Below are 15,637 nucleotides of genomic sequence, written 5' to 3'. Positions count from 1 at the left end.
AAAACCTTTTACAGTACGTCCTACTCGACATTTGAGTCAGATAAACCAGTGATTAATAACGATATTTACATCGCCATTCCTGTAAACAGCCAATAAATTGTATGCATAAATTGCTTCATCATTGTTGTATTTCACATTATACCATTCTGGAAATCCTGGTACCACCCCAAGTACTTTCTCTTGGTATGTAGTTTCCCTACATTTATGATCAATAATCTTGCCAACAAGAAGAGGAACATCCATAACTGTTGCCTCTGTAGTCGGAACACTTGCAGCACTTTAAATTAGTTCAATAACATTTTTTAAGTTCATCCACTGAAAGTTTATCAAATTTGCCACATGCATTTTTTTTTTTTGGGAAAGATTGAAAACCTTAGCATCTGGGTGTTTCTGCTTATGTACACTTTTTCGGAATTTTAAATGTGCATGCAAAGCATTAATGATCTCTTTCTTGTTTCCCTGTATTCTTGATATACCCTCTTCCACCTGCTGAATATTTTGTCACCGACCATAAAAGCACACATCATTTGTCATGTTCTCTGCTTTCTTAATTCTATGTCTTTCAATCATCTGCAGCTCTTCCTGCTTCTGCCTGTGTGCTTCCAGTCGTCTTTTTTGTATATCACATACTCTTTCCCTTTTCTTACCGCTCTTCCTTCCTTTCTTGATTCCTCAAACATTCTGTCTTTTTCCTCAGAGGGGAGTGTTTTAAGCCACTCATCTGTTTTATGAATGCATAAGATAGGCTTTATTAGCTAGAGCTGACGCATTTGGCCGATAAGAAATCAGATGGACTAACTGACCAAAAATAAATTCTGGTTATTTGTTGTGTGTCACTGCCGAAGCCGTATTATCACGAAACAGGCACATGAATGTGTATGAATATCACATGAATTTTGGTAATTAAATGATTATTGTCTTGCAAGACAATAATTCGTCCTTATGTATTTCTATACACTAAGTGACAATCTATTGTCGTTTTATTAGGTTTCTCATGTTTTTGAACAAAATAAATATTATTATTAGGCATTAATATATATTCTTATTGAGAGATTTTGAATAAAAAGGTTGCCATCACTTTCGCAGCTAATGCCCCTTTGACAAACTACATAGCATATCATAATTAACTTGCTGTTAATGAATATGTACCTCTTAAATTAGGTTAAGAGAATTTGATACCAAAGTGCAGAATATTATATTGTAAAATGTACAAAGGTGCAGCCTTGAAATTTATTAAACTTAACAATAATATGCTCACAAAGTGTATTAATCAGTAATTGACAGTATCACTTATACCATTCATAAATGTATTTTAGCATAATGCATTTAGTACTACTGTGTGCTGGATTATTTTTCAACCCCATGTAAATAATAAATTACATTCAAGGGCAACAACTCTTCTAGACACATATTCTGTTCTGAACACATTCTCTTCCATAGTCATAAGATATACATCATCATTTAAACTAATGTGTTAACATGTGCATACCATAGGAAAAGATTTCACACGCATATATCATAACCTATTATCCAATGTGGAGATGTACATGGACTCCAAAGTTTAGATATTGTATGTCTAAAAACATGTTCATTTGAAATATTAATAAGTACAAATATACAATGTCAGCTACAATATGAGTTGAGGATTTTTTTCAAGTTTTTCATAGCAAAATCATGATGGTATGTGAATCTATCCAAATACATAAGGGTCTTAGTACAGTTTCCATCACATCCATTCATATTCCTGGTCATCCTATCTCCAACAATCTAGACATTACTTAGTTCTCTCCATGCCAAAACACATAGGACCGAGACTCTCTCCAGTCCACTCTTTTCTATTGCTACCATCTTGATCTCATTCAAGTTTCTCCATTCTGCAATCTTTCTTTCTGCTTCTACTGTTCCTCTCCAGGTTGTTTTCGGTCTCTTAAATGCCCTCTTCCCTTTTGGTGTCCAACCTAACGCCATCTCACTGTCATTGTCACCTCCCCTCCATAGTCCTGGCTGTCACTTCCCTGTTTTCCATAATTTTCTGCTACTTTATCCCCAGTATCCTCTGCAAGCATCTGATATGGTAAGCATCTATTGACTTTCCACCTATTCACCTTCCAAGACATGGACATGCAAAATTTCTGAAAAAATAAATGCAAATATACCCTATGATAAATTTTAAATACATGCGTCTTAAACAGTACAAGAGGCTAAAGAGCCACATCGCTCAACAGAGTCACCTTGGCCCTGCCATTGTACAGCTGTTGTGATTTTAAAAAGATTTCAGTCTTTATTCCTATGAAAAATGTTGATCCCATATTGTGGCCCCAGCCTACATGAACCCCAAGGATCACAACATTACTGAAAATGAATTCACATTACACAGAAATGCCTCAACACCAATATGATCGACAAGATCTTGCTGTTCTGAATAAGACCAAGGTCACAAGGTAATTGATCATGGTACATGCATGATACAAAAGATCTTGCCATAAGAAATCTATATACCGTTGCATCACATGAAAGAACTTTTCGTAAAAAATGTATATACAAAATATAAAAGCCCTAGCTTAAATAGTTCAAGAGATATTTTTAAAAAAGATTTTTCCTATATACTTGTATGCAAAACCTTTATCCCCTATTGTGGCCCACCCTACCCTCAGGGCCATGATTTTAACAAGATTGAATTCACTGCACTATGTCAGAGAGCTGTCATGTAAATTTGAACTTTTCTGGCCCAATGGTTCTAGTGGAGATTTTTAAGCCCCCCCCCGCCTATTTTTATGTGATTATCGCCCCTTTGAAGGGGGCATAGTCTTTCATTTCAACAAACTTGAATCCCTTTAACCCATGGATGATCTATGCCAAGTATGATTGAATTTGGCCCAGTGGTTCTGGAGAAGATGAAAATGTGAAAAGTTTACAGATAGATGGCAGATACAAAGTGATTAAAATAGCTTACTTGAGCTTTCAGCTCAGGTGAGCTAACAATATACCTTTTAAGATGTTTCAGCATATATATATCTTTTATTAATAATAACTTCTTACCCTGTCCCTTTTCTTTTCAGTGGAATGAAATCGGGGTTGTAAGATGGTAGATACATTTTTATCCATTCTTCAGCTTTCTGGAAATGTCATTTTGGAGTTTCAGAGAGGCTTTGTTTCCTGAAATAAACTTTAATTAAAAAAATGTTTAGAATTTATGACTACATGTATTTGGAATAAGTAAATACTTGTAATGTTCAAAGGACATTATATGGAATGAACACATGGGATTTTAATATCATTCATATGTATATACTTAGCTGTTACCTTCCCATTGCATGTGTCATGGAAGGATGGTTGTATAGGACATCATCTGCTGATCACAAAGGCCTTTCTTGTTTTTCCTTGATATTTCAAGTCTTTTCATTATAATATATGGATCAATTGTTGATTAATATTTTTCATTAGATAATCAAATGTAATTTCATAAGTTTAATATATTTGGTTTGCTATAACTGACCGAAATATCTTCAGTACCTACCAGAGGGTCACAGTTCTATAACATAGCTTGATTATTGGAGACAGACCTCTTAATACATGTACCTGGACAGATTAAGAATAAAAGGTAGCTGGACATTACCTGAGCCCAGGAAGAAGAGTGGACAGGTGTTTTATAAAATAAGCATAGGCTGGGACCAGAGATGACCAGTGTACCTGTTATTGTTATGAAAACATCACTAACCCACCCTCAAATGTTTATTCAACAGTTAAAATGAAGATTGATGAAACAATACTTATACTAAGGTAGTTCTTGTTAAATTAAGGAATTTGAACAGAAACTTTTACATCTCCCCAATTCAACAGAGTCATTTGTACATTATTTATGTAATATTATGACTTATAAGTATATTATATATACCAAACAATTTTCAATCGACCAGTATTAACCAGTATTGACCACCGGCCTCATATCGACCACTTTTTTTTTTTATATAATCGACCACTTTTTTGCCAACCCTGCCCCGGGCATAGACACATAACAGATATGTTATCCGTTATGTCTATGTGAATACATACTGCAACTTTGCATTCTGAACAATTAAACATACACATTTATATAATTATACAAGTCCATATTGCTCTAATTCCAGCCAATTGTGCATTTACTAGTTCTGGTATACATACGATAACTGATGAATTTGATTACATCTCTCGGGCTCCCCATTTTCATCTTAATACTTTAGCCCCCCCCCCTTTCATCTTAATACTTTAGCCCCCCCCCCCCCCCCCCCCCCCCTGTTGATGTCCACTCCCCCAAATCAATGTCTACTTTCCGATTTTTTGTTGGGGGTTGGATGAAAATACAATGATCATTTCGATGTAATGGGATTGTGAAACCAGTAGGAGAATTTGGTTCAGACAGTGAGTTTTGCATTTTATTCATGCATAGAATAGCCCTACTTACCTGATCTCACCTCTGATAAAGATATGTCCAGGGATCTATGTTTGCCCTACTTTCAGTTTTCTATTCTTCATGGGATTTTTGCGATTAATCGTTGTTCATTATTTTCACTGGTCTACATAACGGTAAGAAAGAAATAAAGAAGTTTTTCCTTCAACGTATCCGCTTCGTTTGTTTATTGCCGCCATTGCGCACTAGCATTCCGGATAAATACTAACTACCGGATACGTCTCTTTCATTTCGTTCATTTCCGCGCGAGACCATGGGTTGTTTTCATCTGCCCGTGTAGCACATTCATATAAAAATACAAGAGACCTATGGCGTCAAGTCGGATATGACGTAACAATAGAAGTTGGGAGCGTTATGTTGTAATGATAACGTATAAAAATTGAGAAAGCCAAGAGCGCCATGACGTAGCAATGATAAGGGAAAAATCGATAAAGTCGGCGTTGTGTTTAAATGTACTAATAATAAGTGTGTCAGTGGTATCATGTATGTATAGGAGTAGTCCGAAATATCTGACGTTTTTCTGGCTTTTTTTTATGATTTTGATATTTACCGTGCCAGGAAAACGTCAGAACCGGCGCCATTATGTAAACTGGAAATTCGCCGCCTTCAGTTGGAGGCGGCATTCTCGGGCCGATTTTAAATACTTTGGAGTCGAATTCAATGTTAAACTCATAATTAATCAATAAAACGATACTTCTTGTACTTACTAATATCGATCAAAAGAAAATATCACCTCAGAATTCGATAACAGAAACACACAATTGCAGTCAACTGAATTTTCGTTGTCATTTGAGCGTGACTTAAAGCAAAGCTCGACAGTTTGTTAAAATCTTTTCATAAGGCTATTTATGTGATGAAAGAAACCATAAAATCGATATTAATAAGTACAAGAAGCAGTGTTTTATTGATTAATTATGAGTTTAACATTGAATTTGGCTCGCAAGTATTTAAAATCGGCCCGATAATGCGGATAATTTCCAGTTTACGTAATGGCACCGGTTCTGACTTTTTCCTGACACGGTAAATATCAAAATCATAAAAAAGCCAGGAAAACGTCAGGTTTTTCGGACTAGTATAGGAGGTGATTGTATGGGTGGTGGTATGTGGTGTAAGAGTGGTGGCACAATTTGTATGTGGTGTACACCACCCATACACTATCAACAACAATCTATACACCACATACTATTATATTGCCCATACACCACATACCATCACCCATACTACAAAATACCATTACACCTATATCACATACCACTGCAATTGTTACGTCATTGTGCTCTCTGCTATTTCAATTTTTCTGACGTTATTTTCCCGACGTAAAGCTAATAGCTACCATTGTTACGTCATGCTCGACTTAACGTCATATCGCTCTTGCATTCTTACGCATACCACCCCCGGCTTCCATTGTTACGTCATACCCGACGTAGGTCTAGTCTCGTTCAACCAGACATTCGGCTGTCTCGGCAAATCTCCAACGAAAATCTCTGCTTGCCGGAGATTTATGGAGACAGCCGTGCGTCTGGTTTCTCTAGACTAACCTAGGTCCTAAACTGATTCCCCGCTGATTGGTGCTACCCATGAGAGAAGCGAGATTAGAGAGATGTCTGCCTGGGACTGAAAAATATCACTAATTGTACCTCATTTTGAATTCATGCCATAATTTCTTTCTTTTATAAATGTAAATACGGGCTGGCCAAGCTAACACCAGCTTGGATTTATTTCTGTTGTTAAATTTCACGAAAACAATATTCAAATATTACCGGTAAGATATATATAAACTCTGCAAATTGATTTACTTCTATGAACTATTTTACATGATATGCATTTTTACAAACACTTACGAAGTTGACGTGTCTATTATTCTACAGTACCTTGGAAAATTCTACATTAACCCCTTCTCTACCGTACCGGTCAATTTGACCGGTGGCGCGTAAAAACAGGGCAACGCAAAAGGAGTGCCTCTAAATCTTTGAAACTACGGTCATAAGATATATGATCTATATATCATATTTTTGGAAATTTCCTTTATTTTTTGACTATGTAAAAATCAATAAAGTAAGTAAAGCCATTAAATTAAAAAAAGCATTTAAAGTGAAGGATGGCTTCGTCTAAATATGACGCAACGCTTTTTCGCAAGGTCATTTTCCCCCTCGATATGATTTTTTTTATTTTCCTTATGAATTCAATATTTTTTATATTTTTGAAAAGCATATATTCCCTGCTTTCAGAAGATATAAAAATTATTTTTAATTCCTGGCAAAGTTATAAGAAAATAGCAATTTTTTGCACATGTACGTTTTCTTACGATTTTATTTCTCAATGTTTAAACATATCGGCGTTTTACCTATATTTATATATGGAAATAGGGAAAAGTAAATACAGCCTGTAAAAGTAGAAGACATTTCCATTTTGATGGGCCCTTATTCGTGTTATAATTCTCGGTAGTTTTTATATTACGATAAATTAAATTGGGACATGCTGCGCGGTTTTCTTTAAAATTAGCGACAAAACGTCGTCGCTAAAAGCGATCGACGCGCGTCGCACAATAAAGTGGTGAAAACTATTGTCATCTTTTAGTAAATTCATTACCTTTTGATACACTAAAGCAATATACACATATGTATGAAATAATCAGCCAGGTATTTTCTGCTTTTTTTTAAAAGCATAAAACGAATATTGGTATATAACAGTTACACAACCTACATGTAACTTCATAAAACACCTATTGACAATGTTACATCGGCAGAGTAAATTTAAAATACTTCAATTTCAGATATAAACGTTATATTTGTTCGGAGTAGTAATAATTTTCCCCCTGCCAAACAAATAAAACTAAAAAGAAGTTCGCATATAGCCTGTAGGCCTATAGTTATTATTTTTCTGTGATCGGGATCGCAGTTCCCGCGGGGTTTTCTGAAAAGTGTGCACGGGCAACACACGTGTTTCCGTTTCAACGAAAACAACAACATAGTTTCACTGTCACAGCGAAGGCTTGTATTTTACATCTTTAAAACGACCTGATGTCAGAAGAAGATGCCCTGGAATTCCTGTTGCAGGATGACCCAAACGATCATGCATTCAGTATAAACATGTACATGTAAGTTGATGTAGCCACATAGGTCGACTAGAAAAAAAATTGCAGATTTGTTATGAAAAATTCACGATTAATCAACGCAATTTGATGCCATAATTTGTCGTTTCATGAAAGAAAATATTTATATTTTATGATATCTAAACCAAGTGAATAACACCCAATTGTTTATTAAGAGCTGACATAATTTAATCTGTCCTGGTCCGGCATCAATCCGTCTGATTAACACCCCCCCCCCCCTTTTCCCAGAATTCACTCCTTACCTGACGCGCGAGTGTAAGAAGTGGGTGGATTTAGTGTACAATGAGAAGGGGGATGGTGTGGTTTTAATCAGACTGGGCATGTACAATGAGAAGGGGGATGGTGTGGTTTTAATCAGACTGGGCATTCATGGCCGCTGGTTAGAGGGCTATTTTCCAGGATTTTTCCATGTTTATTAAAAATTATCTTTCTATGAAAAGAAAACACAATCTGTTAGGAAAACACATATTATGTCATTGTAATGATATAATTTATTATCATAATTTGAATTATTTTCTTCATATTGTAACATAAATATAAACGAAATGTGTGTTTGGGCCAAAATGGGGGTGGGGGGGGGGGGGTACGTAACATCAAAGTCTGATTATGACAGGCTAATGAAAAATCATATAGCTTTCTCTTTTATCCAAATGCATGTATTTTATATACACTGAGTAGCTTATGACCATAAATTACATGTGCTCCATACATGCTGGTACTGGTATGCTATGAGTTATGATCTTGCCTAGATTTTCTCTAATTTCGACTAAATCCACACGCCATCAGAGTACCATGCAAGGGGATTTAGACACTGTGTACCATGAAGAACCAGTTCAATTCTACTTTTATATCAGGGGTCACATACTTTCCCTCAGAGTTGCAGTATTTGCGCTGTATCCTGTAGGTTTTAACCTGAATTTCTTCAGTATCCCTCCCCCCCCCCCCCCCCCCCAATGTATATGCTAGGCATAATGCTGACACCTACATCATGCATATCTTTTTTTCATTACGCACTCTGCTACACTTGCAATGTATAATAAATTATTCCATTCATTTCTAACACATGTACGTACGCAATCCCCTACCAAATGTCACTTCAAATACAGGACATTTCTATCTTTAAATAAATTTGAGCTGTACTTAAGTGCGAAACCGTCCTTTGCTACCATGAAACTTATATTTTGCTTTAAAACATAAACCAACAATTCTTAATTGTAATTTCTTTTCATCTTTAAAAAGGGTATTGCCATCCCAATATTTAGTTGGAAGTTCCCAGGTATAGTCCGCTAGTGACAGTCTGCTGGCAAATCCAGGCATACGATGGAAGGATGCTAATGTGAAGGACACAGGGACACCCGATCCAAGAACTGTGGCATTTCATTGAGAGTGACAACCTGACATTCAGTTGGTATGACTCTTTGAGGTTGAATACAGGGTTAAATCTGTATACATTTGGTTAACAATAAATAAATCCAGATAATACATTCACAAATGGAATCACGGCATCATGGTACACTGAAATGCGTGTTTTACTGGGTTTTTTTTTTTACTGCATTACTAGGTATCACATACATACAAAAAGAGACAAAAGATAGAAAATTATTATTCTGTTTCTAATTATAAGGTATGACAAGTTTTCTAAATGCTGACAAAAAAGGTATGGTGGCCAATACTCATTTTATTTGCAATTTCCTTTCAGATATTGGACCTGATTATTCAGAAAACTGCAGATTTTAGGAAGCTGTTTTTGACAGAAGATTTAGTTTTTTCCATCTGTATTGCCACCAACCATTATGCTGAGATGGTCATATCTAGGGGGAAAGATTGTCATTATACTTCCCAAGGAAGTTCGCATCCTCTCACTGAAGAGGAATTGTACAGGTATTACTAGTTTTAAAGTACCGATATTGTGACGGTGATTTTCAGTTTCAAACGAATAATAAAATGCATAATAAAAAGATTATCTTTACCAAAATTAATCTTGCTGTGCGTCTAACACATTTATTAGATGTGTACCACAATTACCTCTGATAAAATTTCATAAGTAATTAATGCATACTAGTGATTTTCAGAGGGCCTTGGCATTCTCTACCCAGAGATCCGTGCGCTCCTCGCACTATACCTCTGTCAACGGCTTTTTACAGAAATCTTGTAAAAGTTTCTTTGATCCAACATTTATGTTTTGGACTAAATATTTAGTCATATTATGATATGTTTTGGTGCAATCAAATTGATGCTTACTGTAAATTGTTTAAAATCGCCGTTTTCTGATCATAAATTTGGAACTACTTCATAATATGCGTATGAATGTAGGATATACACGTGGTGGAGATTTAAATGTAAACATGGAATCAAAAGTAAGACAGGCTGTAAAAATACGATAAAACTTGTGAAATAAAAGACAAACAGCTAAATGGTAAATATGCACTTATTAAAGTGTCAGTTGGCTATGAAAAAAGCCTGATGTATCACCTGTTGCCTGAACTTTTAAAGGGAAAGGAAACCGAGAATAATTGTTTATATCATGTGATTATATTGTCACGTGATTCCAAAGGTTGACAGAAGTGTATGTGAAGCTTGCGTAACGCGCCCTCTGGTGAGAAATTGAGGGCCTTGGCTATAGAAAACATTTACAGAGCCAATTGAGCATTCAAAAGCTCTGACAAAACATTGGTATTTATGGCAAAGTATTAAGAAATTCTTTTTTTCCAGATTTTCGTGCATCATCTTATACATGTTTGCTGTGAAGTTCCAGTCGATAGACAGATATTGGTCAATGCATGCCCCTTTCGGAACAACCCAGTACAGTGTATCAGGAATGATGTCTAGAAATAAGTTTTAAGAGGTTGAATAGAAGAACATTTTTGTTAAATATGATGCAAGTACATTTAAATCTAGTGATTGAAAGTAAGTACTTTAACATTCGTATACGTTGAACTTACAGAGGAAAAACGGGTAGTACTTTTTGATAACATTTGATAACGTGCTGTAACTGCTGTTGCTTAGCAACCAAATATATTTGAATCCAAAAAATTAAATTATTTTAGATTAACAATGAAGATCTTTGTTTTAATGTTGCAATATTTATTCTATTTAGTGGAACATAATGGCAAAACGTCATATTATTAGAAAATGATGGATATGTACAATGTATATAAAGTACAAAGTTTCCATTTTTGACCTTTGACCTTAATTCTCTTCATCATATTTTTTGTTAAAAACCTTTTAAAATGATTAAGATTTATTTAAAGATTATATTTTTAAAATAATGTGACATTTACAAATCATCATTCAATGTAATTGTGTTTAAATTGTGTCAAATGTATGTAGAAAGGCAAATTATGGTCAAAATTGTACTACGAGTGCTGTTACTTAGCAACCAAAAATATTTGTTTGTCAATAAAATTGATTAATTTGATTGTGATGCGTTCGTAGTATTTTCAAAGGCACATCAGCTCATACATTTAGAATTTCCTATTTTTGACTTTAATCTAGTGAGAGGGGTCGTAATATATATATTTCAGACCCAAAAAATTGCAAAAATGTGCACATATATGACCTTTGACCCCGTAGATCTCTTTGAGGTCATGGGATACCTTGACAAACTTTATAAGAAATTATTCCCTGTCCATTTCTTAACAAAATTATATGTCATATCCCTATCCCAAATCGTGATATATGCAGATTTTATTCGATGTAAAAATATTGTCATTTAGTCTTTAAAAACCTCTAAAATGTGCCGGTAGAGAAAGGATTAAGAAAACATAATGATTGTGTTTATTTATTTACGTTCATGCAATTGTATCATTGCTACTGCTTCCTTAGATTTCGGGAATAAGAGACGGTCTTGCAACCCTTCCGTAAGATATATCATTTAAATCATTCAGTTATCTCGTTACAACGAGATGGATAATTCGTTATAACGACATACTAAGTCACTCGTTATATTGATTGATTGATTTGCTGTTTTCCGCCACACTCAACAATTTTTCAGTTGTCTGGTGGCGTCCAGTTTTTTTTATTGGTGGAAGAGAGAACCCAGATACAATGTACCTGGGAAGAGACCACCGACCTTCCGAAAGTAAACTGGGAAACTTTCTCACCTACCGGCGCGAGCGGAATTCGAACCCGCATAGACAGATGTGAGAGGCCGTGTGATTTTGAGCGTGATGCTCTAACCACTCGCCCCTCTAACTCGTTATAACGAGATAGTTAACTCGAAATAACCAGATACTAACTCGTTATAACGAGATAATTAATTCGTTTTAACAAAATAACTAACTCGTTATAACGATATAATTAACTCGTTAAAACAAGATGAATAACTCGTTATAACGAGATAATTAATTCGTTATAACGTTATAACTAACTCGTTGTAACGAGACACTAACTCCTTATGACGAGATACTATGACGAGATACTTACTCGTTATAACGAGATAATTTACTCGTTATAACGAAATAATTAATTCGTTATAACAGGATAATTAAATCCTTATAACGAGATAACTAACTCGTTTTCACTTTTCAAAAATGAGCCTATCCGGCTTTCGTAGTAGTCATCATGAACTACGTTTGCTCGTTGTATAGAAAACCTTAGTTAATTGTTATCACTCAAAGACGGGCTAGCACAGTGCCCTGCAATTTGGAATAGTTATGCGTTGATAATTACCTCCTTATCCCTGAAAGGCAGGTGTAGCATAGGGTTTCCTGGGTGGCAAAGCTTAACTGGTATCTCTCAAAAGTAGGTGATTTTAGCGCCCGGGAACCCGGGCTAGTTGAGCCCTATTAATTAACTTGGTATTCCTGAACGGCAGGCCTATCATGAGGATCCCTAGGAGGCAAAGCTTATCTGGTATCCCTCAAAATTAGGTGTTTATATCGCCCGGGTTAGTTGAGCCTTGATAATTAATTCGGTATCCCTAAAAGCAGGTCTAACATAGGGCTCACTGGGTGGCAAAGGTTATCTGGTATCCCTCAAAAGTAGGTGTTTACATCGCCCGGGAACCCGGGCTAGTTGAGCCTTGATAATTAACTCGGTATCGCTGAAAGGCAGGTTTAGCATAGGGCTTGCTGGGTGGCAAACCTTATCTGGTATCCCTCAAAAGTAGGTGTTCAGATCGCCCGGGAACCTGGGTAGTTCAGCCATGATAATTAACTCGATATCCCTGAAAGGCATGTCAAGCATAGGGCTCTCTGGGTGGCAAAGCTTATCTGGTATCCCTCAAAAGTATGTGTTTATATCGCCCGGGAAACCGGGCTAGTTGAGCCTTGATAATTAACTCGGTATCCCTGAAAGGCAGGTCGAGCATAGGGCTCACTTGGTGGCAAAGCTTATCAGTTATTCCTCAAAAGTAGGTGACTTTATCGTCCGGGAACCCGGGCTAGTTGAGTTTTGAAGATTAACTCGGTATCCCTGAAAGGCAGGTCTAGGATAGGATAGGGCTCCCTGGGTGGCAAAGCTTATCTGGTATCCCTCAAAATCTGGTGACTTTAGCGACCGGGAACCCGGGCTAGTTGAGCGTCGATAATTAACTCGGTATCCCTGATAGGCTGGTCTGATATGGGGCTCGCTGGGTGGCAAAGCTTATCTGGTATCCCTCAAAAGTAGGTGTTTATATCACCCGGGAACCCGGGCTAGTTGAGCCTAGATAATTAATTTGGTATACCTGAAAGGCAAGTTTAGCATATGGCTCGCTGGGTGGCAAAGCTTATGTGGTATCCCTCAAAAGTAGGTGTTTCTATCGCCCGGGAACCGGGCTAGTTGAGCCTTGATAATTAACTCGTTATCCCTGAAAGGCAGGTTTAGAATAGGACTCGTTGGGTGGCAAAGCTTATGTGGTATCCCTCATAAGTAGGTGTTTATATCGCCCTGGATCTGAAGTTAGTTTGGCCTTAATAATTAACTCGATATCCCTGAAAGACAGATTTTGAGGAATGCTCCTTTTAATGAGTTATAATGTTGAATGAAAGTTTTGTGTTGATTTTGTGTCCTGAATGAGGGGGGGGGGGGGTAATCAAAATAATTTCTATGATTAACTTTAGATCAAAAACATCCTTCTGTACTTTCGATATCTTTTGAAAATGATTTCTAAAGATATGTTACTCTGGCCACCGCTAGGTATCATCAGTATTGCTTTTAATAAGACTTCTTATTAAATATTATTTCTTTCCATGTTGCATTCGTTGTTCTATCTACTTCTTAGGGGCAACATCAAAAGTTCAATATCTGACCAAAAAAAAAAAACCAAACTACATTCACATAGTTTTATTACCCCCCTCCCCAACGCCCCCCTTAAACTAGATATGGTGAGTGTTTAAACTATAATCGATTAACAAGTAAGAACAAACGAGTATAAATAACACTGTATACCCTATCTACTGTTTATTCACAAATGAAAGTGTAGATTAAAACTACATGTATCAAATGTTCATTATAATATAATCATGTGGTTTTTAACAATCACTTTCGACTTATGTGTAATCGATGTCGGATGAGAGAAACTTACAAAAGTTTTAACCCCCCACCCTATTTGAATTTAGATTTTTATCCGAAATCAATCTTTTGATTTCGACCCTTACAGTTTTTTATATCTAATTTCTTACTGTTTTTAACATCTGAGAGAATTAGTGTCTGATTAATTGGCTAATACTCTGTACATTTTCTATCAAATAGCATTTCTCTCCATATTGCGTTCATTGCTTTATTTATTACTTACATTTTTGATATTTGAGCTAATTAGGGTTTAATTAGTAATCTTAATTAGTAAAAAGTCCCAACAATTTTCTTTGCCTTCTTCATCGTAAACACATTTCTTTACGAAATACTATTCGACGTACGACTTATCTTTCTGTCTATGATCAGGGACAAGTAACTCGTGGGCCACCTGCTTTTCAGGAATACCATCTAGTCATCACCTCAAAGTCGTCTGTATAGAAGAAAACGAAGTAGAAATATTCATGTAAATTACGTATCAGAAGAAATACCCCCCGGTCGAAATCAGTTTAATCGTTTTAAATTGCTTGTACATTTGATATCCTTTCTATATAGATATGCAGGTAACAGAGATGTTTGGTGGGTGTTTTAACGTTCCATTTCAAGAATGTGTTATATCGACGTCATCCATCAGCTGCAGATTAAGTGTCAAAATGTTTGACTTACGAATGGCGCTCAAAACGGACACAGTGATGATTCTTCATCATACAGTGACCTCTGTTTAAAAGGTCATATCTGAAAGATTGGTGATTTTTACTTCTATTATCGGGTATTCAATCATTACTCGTTTTAGGTTTAATGTTCCCGTTATTATCGAAAATCTAACCAGGAACCTCCCGATTTCCGAGCGAACTCCCAAACCATTAATCTACACTTAGTGGTTTTGGGATGCATGTCAATGTCATAAAACATCATACCATGAACCAACGTTTTGACTGCAAGGCACCTTTGTCCAAACTCCGAGGAGATATTTATCCATGTGAACCACCATTCGAACATTGGTGCCAAATTGATGATGAACTGTTCCCTGCAGTCCGACTGTTATGTTGCCAGGGACTACCACAGGAGAAGGTGAAACCGTCACAGATGTAAAGGTCACATAGGAATGAGCGGTGGTGGAAGCTAGATAGAATTATAAATGTTTAATACGATTCTAAACCGAATTAAAGATAAAAAGAGGAATGTAAATTGGTTTTTGTTTGATATCAAAATTCACGACTATTCAAAGCATTTTTGTGATCAGATAACTCACGAACTCTAAATCTCTAAAGAGTCTCTAAATACTACAGCTGCTTCCAAAGAAACAAAAATGGACAGAAGAAGAAGAACAGATTTCATTGCGTGTGTCTCGATCTGTCGGCGACTTGATTTTGTAGTGCAACGTCTTCCTTATCTCTTTCATATCGATTGAGTTCAAAGGGTATGTATATTTCAACAGAATGCATAATGTGCATGCATTTCATTTGTGATACAGTGAAAAGAATATTACGATCCTATTTCAATCATTTCACATGATATTTTTCTTTTATAATTTTGCATTGAAACTAGAATCTTTGCCAGGTCTCATTAGCAATTGCATTCAT

The 15,637-nt window shown here is 36.1% G+C and overlaps 1 long non-coding RNA gene across 1 annotated transcript; it reads left to right on the top strand.

The window, feature by feature from the left end:
• The first annotated feature begins 9,051 nt into the window (after positions 1-9,051).
• Positions 9,052-10,600, top strand: LOC130052572 (uncharacterized). Its single transcript, XR_008800917.1, has 2 exons — positions 9,052-9,440; positions 10,272-10,600. It is a non-coding gene; the product is annotated as an uncharacterized LOC130052572 (long non-coding RNA).
• The last annotated feature ends 5,037 nt before the right edge of the window (positions 10,601-15,637 follow it).

The sequence above is a fragment of the Ostrea edulis genome, chromosome 3, assembly GCF_947568905.1.
Source record: "Ostrea edulis chromosome 3, xbOstEdul1.1, whole genome shotgun sequence".
Taxonomy (NCBI): Eukaryota; Metazoa; Mollusca; class Bivalvia; order Ostreida; family Ostreidae; genus Ostrea; species Ostrea edulis.
The sequence above is the reverse complement of the archived record's forward strand: the minus strand, read 5'-3'. Positions and strand labels throughout refer to the sequence as shown.